This window comes from Anolis sagrei, chromosome 9 (assembly GCF_037176765.1).
Source record: "Anolis sagrei isolate rAnoSag1 chromosome 9, rAnoSag1.mat, whole genome shotgun sequence".
In the NCBI taxonomy this organism is placed as follows: domain Eukaryota; kingdom Metazoa; phylum Chordata; class Lepidosauria; order Squamata; family Dactyloidae; genus Anolis; species Anolis sagrei.
In genome coordinates, this window is record NC_090029.1 from 21713006 (window position 1) to 21729957 (window position 16952).

General features: G+C 45.8%; 1 protein-coding gene across 1 annotated transcript in view; it reads left to right on the top strand.

Moving 5' to 3' along the window:
* The first annotated feature begins 667 nt into the window (after nt 1–667).
* Nucleotides 668–16952, top strand: part of KLHL25 (kelch like family member 25) — a 43063-nt gene continuing 26778 nt past the window's right edge. The window contains exon 1 of the mRNA XM_060755516.2: nt 668–838. The gene's annotated coding sequence lies outside the window, so the exon portion shown is untranslated. The remainder of the gene's footprint in view (nt 839–16952) is intronic.

Consider the following 16952-nt stretch of genomic DNA (forward strand, 5'->3'; position numbering starts at 1 on the left):
ATTGCTCTCCTCCCAAGAAGGAAGCGTCTTCTGATTTCCTGGCCACAGTCTGCATCTGCAGTCATCTTTGTGCCTAGAAATACAAAATCTGTCACGGCCTCCACATTTTCTCCCTCTATTTCCCAGTTGTCAATCATTCTTGTTGCCATAATCTTGGTTTTTTTAATGTTTAGCTGCAACCCGGCTTTTGCGCTTTCTTCTTTCACCTTGGTTAGAAGGCTCCTCAGCTCCTCCTCGCTTTTGGCCATCAGAGTGGTGTCATCTGCATATCTGAGGTTGTTAATGTTTCTTCCACCAATTTTCACCCCAGCTTTGCATTCATCCAGCCCCGCAAATCGCATGATGTGTTCTGCATACAAGTTAAAAAGGTTGGGTGAGAGTCTGCAGCCTTGCCGGACGCCTTGGAAACCCTATATTTGTTTCCACTAGACAACACAATAGAAGGGGGTTACTCTGATTTAGTGGGCACTTCTCCTTTAAGAATCAAACCCCACTCTCCTCTCTCCCCCTTCCCGTCCAGCCCTAAAACTCCACCCAGGAGTGGCTTCCCGTCCTGGGATTGGTCAGTCCTGCTTTGCTTTGGTCCTTCCTCTCCCCCAAAGGACGCAGCGATTGGTGGGGCCCCCTCTGTCGTCACAATGGGCCCTTCCTTGATTGGCTGCCTCGCACAGCAGTGCAAGTGGGTCTGCCTCTGATTTGGGCAAAGCTTCTTACTTTCAAGCCCCTGCTGGTGGTAACATTGTATCATGTGAGTCTCCTTTTGGCAGGGGAGGGGGGCGTCCAGGAGGGATCTTCTGGGATCTGGGATCACAAAGCAGCAGAAGAAGAGATCAAGGAGGTAAGTCCCTACTTTGGGTTCCTTTTCTCCTTTCCAACTGCCCTGATCTGCTTGGGAATGCAGGGGGGAAGTGTAGGGAAAAAATAATACAAACACTGCAGTTGAGATTTGGAAAGAGAGTAATAGCCAGGGCTCTCTGGATTTTTAATTTTTTGCAGGTCATGGTGGTTCTCTGTGGGTCATTTTGTATTTGACTGCATCTACACTGCAGATATAATACAGTTTGATACATCAATAGGAGTCTAGTGTGTAGATCCAGGGAAGTCATGCTCCCCATGCTCTATTCTGCCTTGGTTAGACCACACCTGGAATATTGTGTCCAATTCTGGGCACCACAATTGAAGAGAGATATTGACAAGCTGGAATGTGTCCAAAGGAAGAGGGCGACTAAAATGATCAAGGGTCTGGAGAACAAGCCCTATGAGGAGCGGCTTAAGGAGCTGGGCATGTTTAGCCTGAAGAAGAGAAGGCTGAGAGGAGATTTGATAGCCATGTATAAATATGTGAGAGGAAGCCACAGGGAGGAGGGGGAAAGCTTGTTTTCTGCTTCCCTGGAGACTAGGACGCGGAACAAATGGCTTCAAACTACAAGAAAGGAGATTCCATCTGAACATTAGGAAGAACTTCCTGACTGTGAGAGCCGTTCAGCAGTGGAACTCTCTGCCCCGGAGTGTGGTGGAGGCTCCTTCTTTGGAAGCTTTTAAACAGAGGCTGGATGGCCATTTGTCAGGGGTGATTTGAATGCAATATTCCTGCTTCTTGGCAGGGGGTTGGACTGGATGGCCCACGAGGTCTCTTCCAACTCTTTGATTCTATGATTCTATGACTGTGAGAGCTGTTCAGTAGTGGAATTCTCTGCCCCGGAGTGTGGTGGAGGCTCCTTCTTTGGAAGCTTTTAAACAGAGGCTAGATGGCTATCTGTCAGGGGTGCTTTCAATGCAATATTCCTGCTTCTTGGCAGAATGGGGTTGGACTGGATGGCCCACCAGGTCTCTTCCAACCCTATGATTCTAGGACGTGGAACAATGGCTTCTGACTACAAGAAAGGAAATTCTATCTGAATATTAGGAAGAACTTCATGATTGTGAGAGCTGTTCAGCAGTGGAACTCTCTGCCCCAGAGTGTGGTGGAGGCTCCTTCTCTGGAAGTTTTTAAACAGAGGCTAGATGGCCATCTATTGGGGGTGCTTTGAATGCAATTTTCCTGCTTCTTGGCAGAACCGGGTTGGACTGGATAGCCCAGGAGGTTTATTCCAACTCTAGGATTCTATGATGCCGCCCTTATGTGCCATCACTCAGTCCTATGGAATCCTGGGATTTGCAGTTTGGCAGGGGGCAGCTAAAGACCTTGTCAAACTACAGGTCTCATGATTCCATAGCATGAAGCCTTAGCTGTTTAAGAGGTGCCAAACTGCATTAAGTCTACAGTGTAAGGTAAAGATAAAGGTTTCCCCTTATTTATTTATTTGGGTTAATACCACTTTGAATTGTAGGTACTGGGATGTATAGTTCACCTGCAATCTAAGAGCACTCCGAACCCCACCAGTGATGGACCTGGAACTAACTTGGCACACAGAACCCCCATGACCAACAAAACATACTGGAGGTCTTTGGAGGGGTTTATAGGAGTTGTAGTTCACCTACATCCAGAGCACACTGTGAACCCAAACAGTGATGGATCTAGACCAAACTTGGCATGCATACCCGTTATGCCCAATTTTGAATACTGATGAGTTTTGAGGGGGATTGGCCTGAACGTTTTGGAGTTGTAGGTACTTTTGGAGTTGTAGGGATTTATAGTTCAACAATCAGTGAGCACTCTGAACTCCACCAAAGATGGACCTGGACCTAACTTGGTACACAGAACCCCCAGGACTAATTCAACCTACTGGAGGGGTTTGAGGGGACTGATTCACCATGGTGGGAGTTGTAGTTTACCCTGCTGCCAGAGAGCACACTGAACCCCACCGATGATGCATCTAGAGCAAATTTGCCCAACATAACAAACTTTAAGAACTGATGGGAATTTTGGGGGGTTAACCTGGCATGATGTGAGTTGTAGTACAACCTTATGCATTTTGTACATTTTTTTATTTTTCAAATAATCCGGGCAATGCCAGGTACCCAACCTAGTATAATAATAATAATTATAACTTCAACAACAATAACAAGTGGAAAAGCTGATACGATATGAGGATTTAAACATCGAACTGCAAAGACTCTGGCACAAGCCAGTAAGGGTGGTCTCAGTGGTGGTCGGCACACTGGGTGCAGTGCCTAAAGACCTTGGCCTGCACTTAAACACAATCAGCGCTGACAAGATTACCAGCTGCAAAAGGCCACCTTACTGGGATCTGCACGCATTATTTGCCGATACATCACACAGTCCTAGACACTTGGGAAATGTCCGACATGTGATCCAATACAACAGCCAGCAGTGTGTCTGCTGTGGACTCATCTTGTTGTGTTTCTAATATAATAAATAATAATAAGGTCACAACAAATAGGACAAACTAAAAAACTGGAATCCTTTGGAGTAACAACTATCTCCATAAGAAACCAGATGCTTAAAACAGGTCTTTGAGGGCAAATGTGGGTTAGGATAGTTGTTTCTTGAATGTGCTTTTTAAGATGAGCTTGTTGTGGCTTTTCAGAGGCGAGCTACTTTGAGTTTTAGGAAGACATAAGACAGAATACTTCCCTACTCTGAGGAATATAATTGAACACCGCAGTCATCTTAATTAAGGCCACAGAGTGCTGCTTTCCGACCCTAAGTGCCCAGTTTGCCACCTGATCCTGGCATATGATCCCCTTGGGTGATCTGGTCTTTGTCTGCTGTGCGTCGAAAGCCGTTTGTAAAAATGCCCTTAGAGGTAATGCATGCGATTGTGCATTAATGAGGATATCTTGGCTGTCCTTGCATCATTTTCTTTGTGTGAAAAAGGAAGAGGTGCAGCTTGCAGAAAGCTTCCTGGAGTTTGAAACCTGGACAGTCCACAGACATATAAACCCCACTTGCCTAGTTTCCAACAGACATCACAATGTATTGTTGAAGGCTTTCATGGCCGGAATCACTGGGTTGTTGTAGGTTTTTTTGGGCTATATGGCCATAGTCTAGAGGCATTCTCTCCTGACGTTTCGCCTGCATCTATGGCAAGCATCCTCAGAGGTAGTGAGGTCTGTTGGAACTAGGCAAAAGGGTTTTTCAATGGCTTCTCTGTGTAGTCTGACATGGTAGTCTGACCACCATGCCAGACTATACAGAGAAGCCATTGAAATACACAAGCATGTGGACAATTTCAACAGAAAGGAGGAAACCATGAAAATGAACAAAATCTGGCTACCAGTATTAAAAAACTCTAAAATTGCAACAGCATAACAACAAAGAGGAAACAAACAAGGGCATCTAATCACCTCTCAACAAAAGTTTGCCCCAGGCACAGTCAGGCCATTGTATGCTAATCAAGGTGGTCAGTTGAAACATTCACACCTAGCTCCAGCAAACAAGAGTCCTTTGTCTCACCCTGGTCATTCCACAGATATATAAACCCTTTTGCCTAGTTCCAACAGACCTCACTACCTCTGAGGATGCTTGCCATAGATGCAGGCGAAGCATCAGGAGAGAATGCTTCTATCCCATGGCCATATAGCCCGAAAAAAACCTACAACAACCCAGACCTCACAACCTCTGAGGATGCCTAAAATAGATGTGGGTGAACCATCAGGAGAGAATGCTTCTGGAACATAGCCATTCAGCCCAGAAAACTCACAGCAACCCAATGATTCTGGCCATGAAAGCCTTTGACAACACATCTTCCTAGGGTTGCATGTACGTGCATAGCAGGAAAGCAAGGAGATCTTATTTAAAGTCTTATATTGAGCGAGTTTAATATAGTTCCCCCATTTCCCACGTGGCCCATTTCCATGAATTAATCACCAAGCCCTTCATTATTACATCCAGATCCAGTCCTTAAAAGCACTCCTTGAAATTCAGCAGCAAACAATGGGTCTTGCTGTAGAGATTTATACCCAGCCCTGCAGAAGGAATGCCTGCCTTTGTGAGCAGAGGGAGCGGATTCAGAGGAGTTGAGATGAAATTGCTGGCTATCAAAGCTCTGCTCTTTGATGGGCTTTCTTTGTGAGGATGGGGCTGGGGTGGGTGTCACTTCATTCACGGCGCTTCACTGATTTCCAGCTCTAATATCCATCAAAAATTGAGTCAACTCACTTGTCCGATACCATTTTCTTCTGGAAATAATGTAATGCTGGCTCTTTTATCAAAAGGAGGGGAATCCCTTAGATTTGGGTTATCAATGAGCTACTTAAGGGAATCTTTCTCCGTTTACATCCCCTTTCTCTCAGAAAATAAGAGTAATTGTTTATTTATTTATTTACTGCATTTGTTGACCGCTGTTCTCAGCCCTAGGGCGACTCACGGCGGTGTACAACATATAAAAACAGTTTACAAAAGGGAATATCACAACAATAATATCAACACAACAATCATTAATACAATTACACTAAATCATCCGCGCCGTCTCATCGTAGAATCATAAACCAATCTCGTTATCCATATTCCGTTCCAGTCATCATTGCCAATTGTTGTAGCACTTAGTCGAATGCCTTCTCAAATAACCATGTCTTTAGTCCTTTGCGGAATGACATAAGGGAGGGCGCCTGTCTTATGTCTACAGGGAGGGCGTTCCACAGCCGGGAGGCCACCACCGAGAAGGCCCTATCCCTCGTCCCCGCCAGGCGTGCCTGTGAGGCAGGCGGGATCGAGAGAAGGGCCTCCCCAGACGATCTCAAGGTCCTCGTGGGCTCATAGGCCGAGATGCGGTCAGAAAGGTATTTTGGGCCGTAACCGTTTAGGGCTTTGTAGGCCAACACCAGCACCTTAAATTGGGCCCGGTAGCAGATCGGCAGCCAGTGGAGCTGGAACAACAAGGGTGTTGTGTGCTCCCTGCGTCCCGCTCCTGTTAGTAACATGGCTGCCGCGCGCTGGACTAGCTGGAGCTTCCGGGCCGTCTTCAAGGGCAGCCCCACGTAGAGAGTGTTGCAGTAGTCAAGGCGGGATGTGACCAGAGCATGTACTACCGTGGCCAAGTCAGACTTCCCGAGGTACGGGCGCAGCTGGCGCACGAGCCTAAGCTGTGCAAATGCTCCCCTGGTCACCGCTGAGACCTGGAGATCCAGTCTCAACGAAGAATCCAGGATCACACCCAAGCTGCGAACCTGTGCCTTCAAGGGGAGTGTGACCCCGTCCAGCACAGGCTGTAACCCTATACCCTGCTCGGCCTTGCGACTGACCAGGAGTACCTCTGTCTTGTCTGGATTTAATTTCAGTTTGTTCGCCCTCATCCAGACCATTACAGCGGCCAGGCACCGGTTCAGGACCTCGACAGCCTCCTTAGTAGCAGGTGGAAAGGAGTGACAGAGTTGGACATCATCTGCGTACAGATGACACCGCACCCCGAAACTCCGGATGATCTCACCCAGTGGCTTCATGTAGATGTTAAACAGCATGGGGGACAGTATAGAGCCCTGTGGAACCCCACAAGTCAAAGGCTGTGGTGTTGAACAGGTGTCCCCCAATAACACCTTCTGGGTGCGGCCCTCCAGAAATGACCGGAGCCACTGCAGAACAGTGCCCCCGAGCCCCATTTCCGCAAGGCGCCCCAGAAGGATACCGTTGCTCCAAAAGGTGCATTAGGGAATGCTTTATTTTTCCAAATTGATTCCCCCCCCCCTATAAAGTAACTAGGGCTGTGGTTCTCAACCTTCCTAATGGCGTGACCCCTTAATACAGTCCCCCATGTTGTGGTGACCCCCAACCATAATATTGTTTTCATTGCTACTTCATAACAGTCATTTTACTACTGTTATAAATCATAATATAAATATCTGATATGCAGGATGCATTTTCATTCACTGGACCAAACTGGGCACAAATACCCAATACACCCAAATGTGAATGCTCGTGGGGTTGGGGGAGGATTGATTTTGTAATTTGGGAGTTGTAGTTGCTAGGATTTATAGTTCACTTATAATCAAAGAGCATTCTGAACTCCACCAGCGATGGATTTGAACCAAACTTGGCTCCCATGACCAATGGAAAACACTGGAAGGGTTTGATGGGCATTGACCTTAAGTTTGGGAGTTGTAGTTCACCTATATCCAGAGAGCACTGTGTACTCATGCAATGGTGGATCGGACCAAACTTGGCACGAATACTCAATATGCCCAAATGTGAACACTGGTGGAGTCCGGGGAAAATAGATCTTGACATTTGGGAGTTGTAGTTGCTGGGATTTATAGTTCATTACAATCAAAGAACATTCTGAACTCCACCAACGATAGAATTGGCTCAAACTTCCCACATGGAACCCCCATGACCATCAGAAAATACTGTGTTTTCTTATGGTCTCTGACACCCCCTCGCGACCTCCTTAGGGGTCCCGACCCCCAGGTTGAGAAACACTGAACTAGGGCTTCTTTTTGAAGCAGGACTTATATTTTGAGCCTCCTCAAAAATCCTGAAATTTTTATTTATTGATTTACTTACTATATTTGTATACCGCCCCTCTCAGCCCGCAGGCAGGTTAAACCCCTGTGCCAGCAGGACTGAAGACCGACAGGTCGCAGATTCGAATCCGGGGAGAGCTCCCTCTGTCAGCTCCAGCTCCTCATGGCCTTTGAAAACGGCTCGGAAATTCCAACTGGTTCAACGGTCGGTGGCCAGGTTGTTAACTGGCGCTCCTTACAGAGAGAGGTCAACCCTCCTGTTTAGGGAGCTTCATTGGCTGCCATTCATCTTCCGGTCCCAATTCAAGGTGCAGGTGCTCACTTACAAAGCCCTAAACGGTTTGGGACCTGCCTACCTGCGTGACCGCATCTCCATATATGAACCCACATGTTCCCTTCGATCATCTGGAGAGGCTTCTCACGATCCCACCTGCGTTGCAAGCACGTTTGGTGGGGACAAGGGACAGGGCCTTCTCTGTGGTGGCCCCCCAACTCTGGAACTCTCTCCCCAAGGACCTCAGACAAGCCCCAACATTGGCAGTCTTTAGGAAGAGCCTGAAGACCTGGCTGTTCCAGTGTGCCTTTCCAGAATAGGAAACTGCTGGCATCATGTCCCAAATGCACTTTGTTAGAGATTTAGGATTCTCTGCACGTTGCACCTACCTCCAAAAAACCTCTACATATCACCTGTCAAGTCCAGCACTTTTTAAAATTGTGTCCATTACATTTGGCCCGGCCTTTAGGTTTTAAATGCGTCATGGTGTCATTGTTTTTAGTGTTTTATTGTTTTGCTTGATGTTTTATTATTTGATTATGAGTTTTACTGTTGTATTTGCATGTTGTTGGTGGTGGTGGCCTTGGCATCGAGTCCTTCGGGAGATTTTGCGGAGTATAAATAAAGATAATAATAATTGTCTGCTGGAGCTAGGTGTGAATGTTTCAACTGACCACCTTGATTAGCATTTGATTGCCTGGCAGTGCAATCTACCAGTATTAAAAAACTCTAAAATAAGAACAGCACAACAACAGAGAGGAAACAAACAAGGACATCTAATCACCTCTCAACAAAAGATTGCTCCAGGCACTGCCAAGCAATCAAATGCTAATCAAGGTGGTCAGTTGAAACATTCACACCTAGCTCCAGCAGACAAGAGTCCTTTGTCTCACCCTGGTCATTCCACAGATATATGAACCCCTTTTCCTAGTTCCAACAGACCTCACTACCTCTGAGGATGCTTGCCATAGATGCAGGCGAAACGTCAGGAGAGAATGCCTCTAGACCAGTGATGGGCAACCTTTTGAGCGTGGTGTGTCAAAATTCACCAAAAAACTGAGCATAATTCAGGTGGTGTGTCACTTCAGGAAAAAAACCATAATTTCGCAATATTTATAATTGCAATTCCCACTTTCTCTCTTATCATGTTGTTCTACCTCTCTTTAAGTAAATAATATCCTTTTTGGAGTGTTTAATAAAAAAATATTCCTAGTTCCAACAGACCTCACTACCTCTGAGGATGCTTGCCATAGATGCAGGCGAAACGTCAGGAGAAATGCCTCTAGAACATGGCCATAGAGCCCGAAAAAACCTACAACAACCCAATAATAATAATAATAATAATAATTATTATTATATTTATCAAATAATAATAAATTATTATTAATAATAATTAATTAAAAATAAGGAGCCAGCATTGTGATCTTGTTTGCTGTATACTATTCTTGTTGCATATCAAACAACAACAACAACAACAATCATATGATAGAGCCTCTTTTAATATATATGTGTAAAACAAGTTAGGAAACCTGATGCATCTAGGTATTTTAGATATACCTTCCATCACCCCATGGACAAGGATTATGGAAATTGCGAACCGGAATATCTTGATGGCTCCAGATTACCTGTCTCTGACTTCTAAAGAGTTTCACTGCATAGTGCATAGTGTTATTTCAGTCCTCCTTGCAATATACCTGTAAGGCAGTTAGCTGTATTATCCACCAATTATATGGATGGAGGTGGGGGCTGTGGCGGAGGGAAGCTATCCTTTCCCCCCTGAAGGCACCTGCTAAGTTGTGGCTGAGATGAAAGATTTGAGCTGGAGTGATCCCAGGCAACAGCTTCTTCTCCATCAGTGTACTTCACTTGATCTAATTAAAGCATGAACTGTGCACCTCATCTCCATAATTGCAAAGCAATTTGATGGTTCATCAACTTCCAAAGCAATAGACAGTGTTAGGAACAAGTGGAACAAGACGGACAGGACCAGGCTAAATGGGAAGACAGGATATGATTAAGGAAGTATCGTGGAAGAGTGTGAAGGGTTCTGTCATTAAGCATGTAGCCCTCTGTGGCAAAGGAGCTGAGATTGAGCATCCAGAAAATGCACATTCTGGGACTTGAGTCAAACATAGAAATATGTATCTGGGTTTTCTGCATAATTCACTTAAAACAGGAATGTGATGATGATGATGATCAGATGCTGCCTTGTCGTTGGCAGGGGGCTTAACTGCTTCTATGATGTTGAGAGCTCGGTGCAGTGCCTAAAGACCTTGGCCTGCACTTAAATACAATCGACGATGACAAAATTACCATCTTCCAGCTGCAGAAGGCTACCTTACTGGGATCTGCATGCAGGGCCGTAGCCAGAAAAAAATTTCGGGGAGGGTTGATAATTTGGGGGGGGGGGTTGAAAATTTCGGGGAGGGTTGAAATTTTTTTGAGGGGGGTGGGGTTGGAGCCTGCCTCCTAGCTCACACTGAAGCAAAGAGCACAGCAGGGGCAGAGCAACCTTCCATAGCCTGCAGCTCCGCCCCTGTCAACCACCTCCACCAAGTCTGGCCTCCTTAATGAGAGCATTCAACACCCCCCCCCCCCAACTTGGTTGCTTCACTACATTGGCTATTGCTGCAAGTAATGATAGTGTGAATAAATTGTCAATATTTGCTTGAGATAGTGCTTACAGTTCTGGAGGGACTCTTAATTTTTTGCATCTCATAGACTTCGCATGGGGATTTGGTTAACCAGTTAAAATTCATGAGTAAACCAGGTTTTTTTAAAAAATCTGAAACATTTCGGGGGGGGGGTTGAACCCCTAAAACCACCCCCTCGCTACAGGCCTGTCTGCATGCATCATTTGCCGATACATCACACAGTCCTAGACACATGTGATCCAATACAACAGCCAGCAGAGCGATCTTGTCTGCTGTGGACTCATCTTGTTGTGTTTCAAATAATAATAATAATAATAATAATAATAATAATAATAATAATTCCCATTTCTAACCCACTCTCTCCCCCCGAAGGGACACAGGGCAGCTCCCAAGTAGATAGGCAAATATTCAATGCCATATACAATCATAAAAACAAAGGCAGATATTCAGTGCTTTATTTATCTATTTATTTAGCATATTTATATACCGCCTTTCTCAGCCCGGCGGCGACTCAGGGCAGTTTACAAACAGCAAAATTAAATGCCTACAATAACATAAAAAGAATTAAAATATTAACATATAATATAAACCATATAAAAACAATAACAACAATAAAACAAGTCCTCAACATCTCATTACTAAAATCATTTTCTATATGCAATCATAAAAACACAGCAGAGTAAAATCATTGTTTAAAAGCACATATAAAATAGACTCTACAGGAAGGAGAGTAATAGCCATAAGTACTATTTAAGTGCAGAATCTAGAAATATAAATGTAAACGTGGCTCTATAGTGTGTTATCCCTTGACAGGACATCGGTTGGGAAGGTGGAAGGTTTCATTACTCATCAACCTCTCCATAAGCTATGGCTGATAGATGAGGTTTTAGTTGTTTTTTGAAGGAGGGTAGGCTGTTCTAACTTCAATGGGGAGGATGTTCCAGAGAGGGGGAGCAACCATGGAGAAGGCCCTCTCTCTCATGCCCACCAGCCACACTTGGGATGGGGGTGGGACTGAGAGGAGGCCCCCCCTCTAATGATTGCAGTGGCCAGATGGGGTTGTAAATGGGGATGCAAGTTCTCAAACAATTTGGGCCCAAACCGTTAAGAGCTTTATAGGTAATAACTAGCACTTTGTATTTCACCCGAAAGCCAACCAGCAGCCAGAGGAGCTGCTGTAATCTGGCTGCCAATCTCTGATCCAGTTGAAGCTTCTAGACTCTCTTCAAAGGCAGCCCATTGCAGTAATCCATTTGGGATGTGACTATAGTGTGGACTACCATGACCTAGTCTGGCATCTCAAGGTACAGGGTTACAGCCTGTGTTAGACAGGGTTACACTCCCCCTGAAGACGCAGGTTCGCAGCTTGGGAGTGATCCTGGACTCATCGCTGACCCTGGAACCCCAGGTTTCAGCGGTGACCAGGAGAGCTTTTGCACAATTAAAACTTGTGCACCAGTTGCGCCCGTACCTTGGGAAGCCTGATCTAGCCACAGTGGTCCACGCTCTTGTTACATCCCGAATAGATTACTGCAACACACTCTACGTGGGGTTGCCCTTGAAGACTGTTCAGAAACTTCAACTGGTCCAGCAAGCGGCAGCCAGATTGCTCACCGGAGCGTCATACAGGGAGCACACCACCCCCCTGTTGTGTCAGCTCCACTGGCTGCCGGTTCAGTTCCGAGCACAATTCAAGGTGCTGGTTTTGACCTACAAAACCCTATACGGTTCCGGTCCAGCGTATCTGTCCGAACGCATCTCCCTCTACGTCCCACCTTGGAGTTTGAGATCATCTGGGGAGGCCCTGCTCTCGACCCCACTGCTATCACAAGTGAGGTTGGTAGGGACGAGGAGCAGGGCCTTCTCAGTGGTGGCCCCTCACCTAAAGAACTCACTTCCGGGGGAAATTAGGCCATCAACATCCCTCCTCTCCTTCAGGAGGAAATTAAAAATGTGGTTGTGGGAACAGGCCTTCGGGCAATCTGACAACTAGATAAAGACAATTGGACGACTAGGACTGACAGGACTGACAAAGTGGAATTGGAATTTGGACTATGAGATGGCGAATGCTGAGCGTTAATTAGGTGAAATTGGTTTTATTGGTTTTATTGTTGCAGTGCGGAAACTGATTGCTAATTGTTTAATTGCTGCTATATTGTTTTTATTCTACTGTTATGTTGATGCCGGTATCGAATTGTGCCTTTGTAAGCCGCCCTGAGTCCCCTCTGGGGCGAGAAGGGCGGGGTAGAAGTAACCGAAATAAATAAATAAATAAGGTATGAGCGCAGCTGGTTGATTGTAACTCCCATCATCCCTGATTGCCTTAGGAACTTGAAACATTTAAAAGAGGGGAATTCTGGCTTGTACAGTATCTTTTGGGCACCATTTGAATGCGGGCATGCAAAATACATCTATAACCCTAGGGGAGTTACATGGTCTGCCAAAAGTGTGAGACTATACGGCAGGGGTTCTCAACGTTCCTAATGCCGTGACCCCTTAATTCAGTTCCTCATGTTGTGGTAACCCCCAACCATTACATTATTTTCATTCCTACTTCATAATTGTAATTTTGGTACTGTTATGAATCTTTATGTAAATATCTGGTATGCAGGATGTATTCTCATTCACTGGACCAAATTTGTTACAAATACCCAATATGCCCAAATTTGAATACTGGTGGGGTTGGGATGGGAGGATTGATTTTGTCATTTGGGAGTTGTAGTTGCTGGGATTTATAGTTCACCTACATTCAAAGAGCATTCTGAACTCTACCAACAATGGAATTGGACCAAACTTGGCACACAGAACTCCCATGACCAACAGAAAATACTGGAAGGGTTTGGTGGGCATTGACCTTGGGTTTTGGAGTTGTAGTTCGTCTACTTCCAGAGAGCACTGTGGACTCAAACAATGATGGATCTGGCTCAAACTTGGCACAAATACTCAATATTCCCAAATGTGAACACTGGTGAAGTTCAGGGAAAATAGACCTTGACATTTGAGAGTTGTAGTTGCTGGAATTTATAGTTCACCTACAACCAAAGAGCATTCTGAAGCCCACCAATGATAGAATTAGGCCAAACTTCCCACACAGAACTCCCATGACCAACAGAAAATACTGTATGTGATGGCCTTTGGTGACCCCTCTGACACCCTCTCGCGACCCCTCCAGGGGTCCCGACCCCCAGGTTGAGAACCACTGCTATAGGGGAAATGGAGAGCAAGTCCCAAAAAGCCTGAATTTGCACATTCCAAGGGAAATGAATACAGTGTTGGAGACTAGAGTATTTGTTTTATTTTATTTAATATGTAGGACTTTTCTCTCATCAGAACCAGTTGATAATATGTTTGTTAGCAAAGCTACGAGAAGGGCCTGAGTTACATAGGAGCCCAAGCAATGGAGCATGCTCTTCAGAACGGATCTGTCCCCTTCCTTCCCTTGCTTGCAAGAAAGGAAATTGCTGCTGCCTCCTTGGAAGTGTCCTTGCTTCACAGAGCCCTTTCTGCTGGAATGCTTGCTAAGAAAGGTTTAGCAATAACACATTGCGTCAGACCCCCTGATGTGACCTTTAACCGTCACTTCAGTGTGTCTCTGAACATTGCCTCTACATCATAGAATCATAGAATCATAGAATCAAAGAGTTGGAAGAGACCTCATGGGCCATCCAGTCCAACCCCCTGCCAAGAAGCAGGAATATTGCATTCAAATCACCCCTGACAAATGGCCATCCAGCCTCTGCTTAAAAGCTTCCAAAGAAGGAGCCTCCACCACACTCCGGGGCAGAGAGTTCCACTGCTGAACGGCTCTCACAGTCAGGAAGTTCTTCCTAATGTTCAGATGGAATCTCCTCTCTTGTAGTTTGAAGCCATTGTTCCGTGTCCTAGTCTCCAAGGAAGCAGAAAACAAGCTTGCTCCCTCCTCCCTGTGGCTTCCTCTCACATATTTATACATGGCTATCATATCTCCTCTCAGCCTTCTCTTCTTCAGGCTAAACATGCCCAGTTCCCTAAGCCGCTCCTCGTAGGGCTTGTTCTCCAGACCCTTGATCATTTTAGTCGCCATCCTCTGGACACATTCCAGCTTGTCAATATCCCCCCAAGAGCTTGTTTGCACCACTTCAACCAGCAAGATCTGCCTATGGCAATGCTCAGTCTGCTAGCACCAACTTGGTCTTGTGTTTTGGAATGGGACACATTGAGTCCCTGTACTAAACAGCAGTGCTGCAATATTGGAGCCACACCAGACCTTGCTGGTTGGGAGAGGCAAGCAGAATAGATTTCTCAAACATTACTAATCTGTCTGGAGACACTCCTATTGTAGTACCTCCAGAGTTGGAAGAGCAGTGAGTCCATAGCGCAGTGTTTCTCAACCTGGGGGTCGAGACCCCTAGAGGGGTCGTGAGGGGGTGTGCCGTCGCGCCTGGGGGCTTTTATCCTCAATAAAGGAGGGATGGTCGTGGCATCTTTTCCCCTAAGGGATTGCTTCTTGCCCTCCTATAGGAAACTGGAACTCCCAAAAACCCAAAACGATGTAAATTGCTCAAAATGAGTTTTATTGAACACAAAGTCATTTCTTTAAAGCAATGAGCTGGAAAACTTCAGAGGGTAAAGGAAAACATACTTTACAGTCTCAATTAGTCCTGGGTCCAAGGGGTTTGAAGCTGAGAAACCTCACCAAGTTTCCTCCTTCCTCAATGGCTGTGAATGCCGGAGCAAACCACAACCCCAGTTCAGATGGCCTATGTCTTGAAGATTCAGGATCTTCCTCCGGTGCCAAAAGAACCGGCTTGAAGGCGCCTGGGTCTCCTCAATAATTGTCCAGGATGATCTGGACATAAAGCATGAGTCCCAGGGGTAAAACCTCAGAACTGATGCTAAGAGGTAACTTAAATCAGGGTCTTTAAGAATGAAGTCTTTTACTCACGTCCATGTGGTATGATCTCTGAAGGCAGAATGAAGAGAAAGGAAGTTCTCCCCTCTTGCAGGAAGAGGTGGAGCCAAACAGTACTGACTGACAGCTACAAGCAACCAATCCATACAACTGTACACAAGCAAGGTAAGGGGCAGGATTAAGCATAATACTACAGTTTAAATCTTACAACTAACAGTTCTATACATAGGTGGCGCCACTCGCGCCGTCACAGAGGGTGTCAGAGGGGTCACCAAAGACCACTAGAAAACACAGTCTTTTCTGTTGGTCATGGAGGTTCTGTGTGGGAAGTTTGGCCCAATTCAATTGTTGGTAAGGTCGTATGCTCTTTGATTGTAGGTGAACTATAAATCCCAGCAACTAAAACTCCCAAATGCCTGTTTCTCGCAAACTCCACTAGTGTTTACATTTGGACATATTGAGAATTCGTGCCAAGTTTGGTCCAGATCCATCATTGTTTGAGTCCACAGTGCTCTCTGGATGTAGGTAAACTACAACTCCCAGAACTCAAGGTCGGTGCCCACCAAACCCTTCCAGTATTTTCTGTTGGTCATGGGAGTTCTATGTGCCAAGTTTGATTCAATTCCATCGTTGGTGGAGTTCAGTTTGCTCTTTGATTGTAGGTGAACTATAAATCCCAGCAACTACAACTCCCACTGGACAAAATCAATACCCTCCCCCAATTCCATCAGTATTCAAATTTGGGTGTATTGTGTCAAATTTGGTCCAGTGTATGAAAATATATCCTGCATATCCGATATAAATAATTTAATAATAATAATAATAATAATAATAATAAACTTTATTTATACCCCGCCTCCATCTCCCCAAGGGGACTCGGGGCGGCTTACATAAAGCCACGCCCATCAATACAGTGAACACAAAAAAACTCCCACCAAAAGCCCTCCTCCACTCTGATTGGCTGGCCTCTCAGGCAGTTTCTGAGACTAAGTGGGAAGGGGAGAGCAGGCAAAGTGCGCAGTGCATGGCAGTGTAGTGTGCATGTGCGGGCAAGGGGGAGCATACAAGGCTGGAGGGAGGCCCGTGCTAGCTCGTTCCTTCAAGGCATGGGGATTATGTGTGGGAAGTTTAGCCCAATTCTATCGGTGGGGTTCAGAATGCTCTTTGATTGTTGGTGAATGTGCAGGTACAACTGTACCAGGAGCTCCAATTTGGTTTGCTTTGCATTGAATGTTTGTTGTAGTCCCAAGTTTCAGGGACTCTGCAGATAGGTGGCTTCTTTTGGCTGCAATCATAGGGAAAGCCACCTGTCAATTATAGTTAGGTTCCCTGGTCCCGCCCCCTTTTTGGGTTTTTGGAGGGAATAGGAGCCTTTTTGGTTCAGTCCACACAGAGAAGCCTTTCATGCAGGACATAATACCAAGAGCTCCTGTAGAAAGCTTCATCTTCTACGGCTTGGCCAGGGAGATATACAGCCTACAGCCTGACCGGGGTTATACAGCCTTACAGCTCCTTCGCTGAGGGACTTCAGTCAGCCATCACCGGAGCCTGAATTCCTTCTTTTTCCCCCTGGAAGTCTACAAAGGTCTGCTTGGTAAGGGTCACTCGCGGAAGGCAGAAGCAGTTGGTACCGGGTGCAGGGGCGCCACGCCAACAGAGGCAAAGACAGACTGCCCAGATTAGAAGTTAAGGGTTTCCCCATTAGTTAATGTACAGTTTATGAAGGTAGTGCCTGTTCCCTGGGACAAGATTGAGAGAGAGCCAATAGACT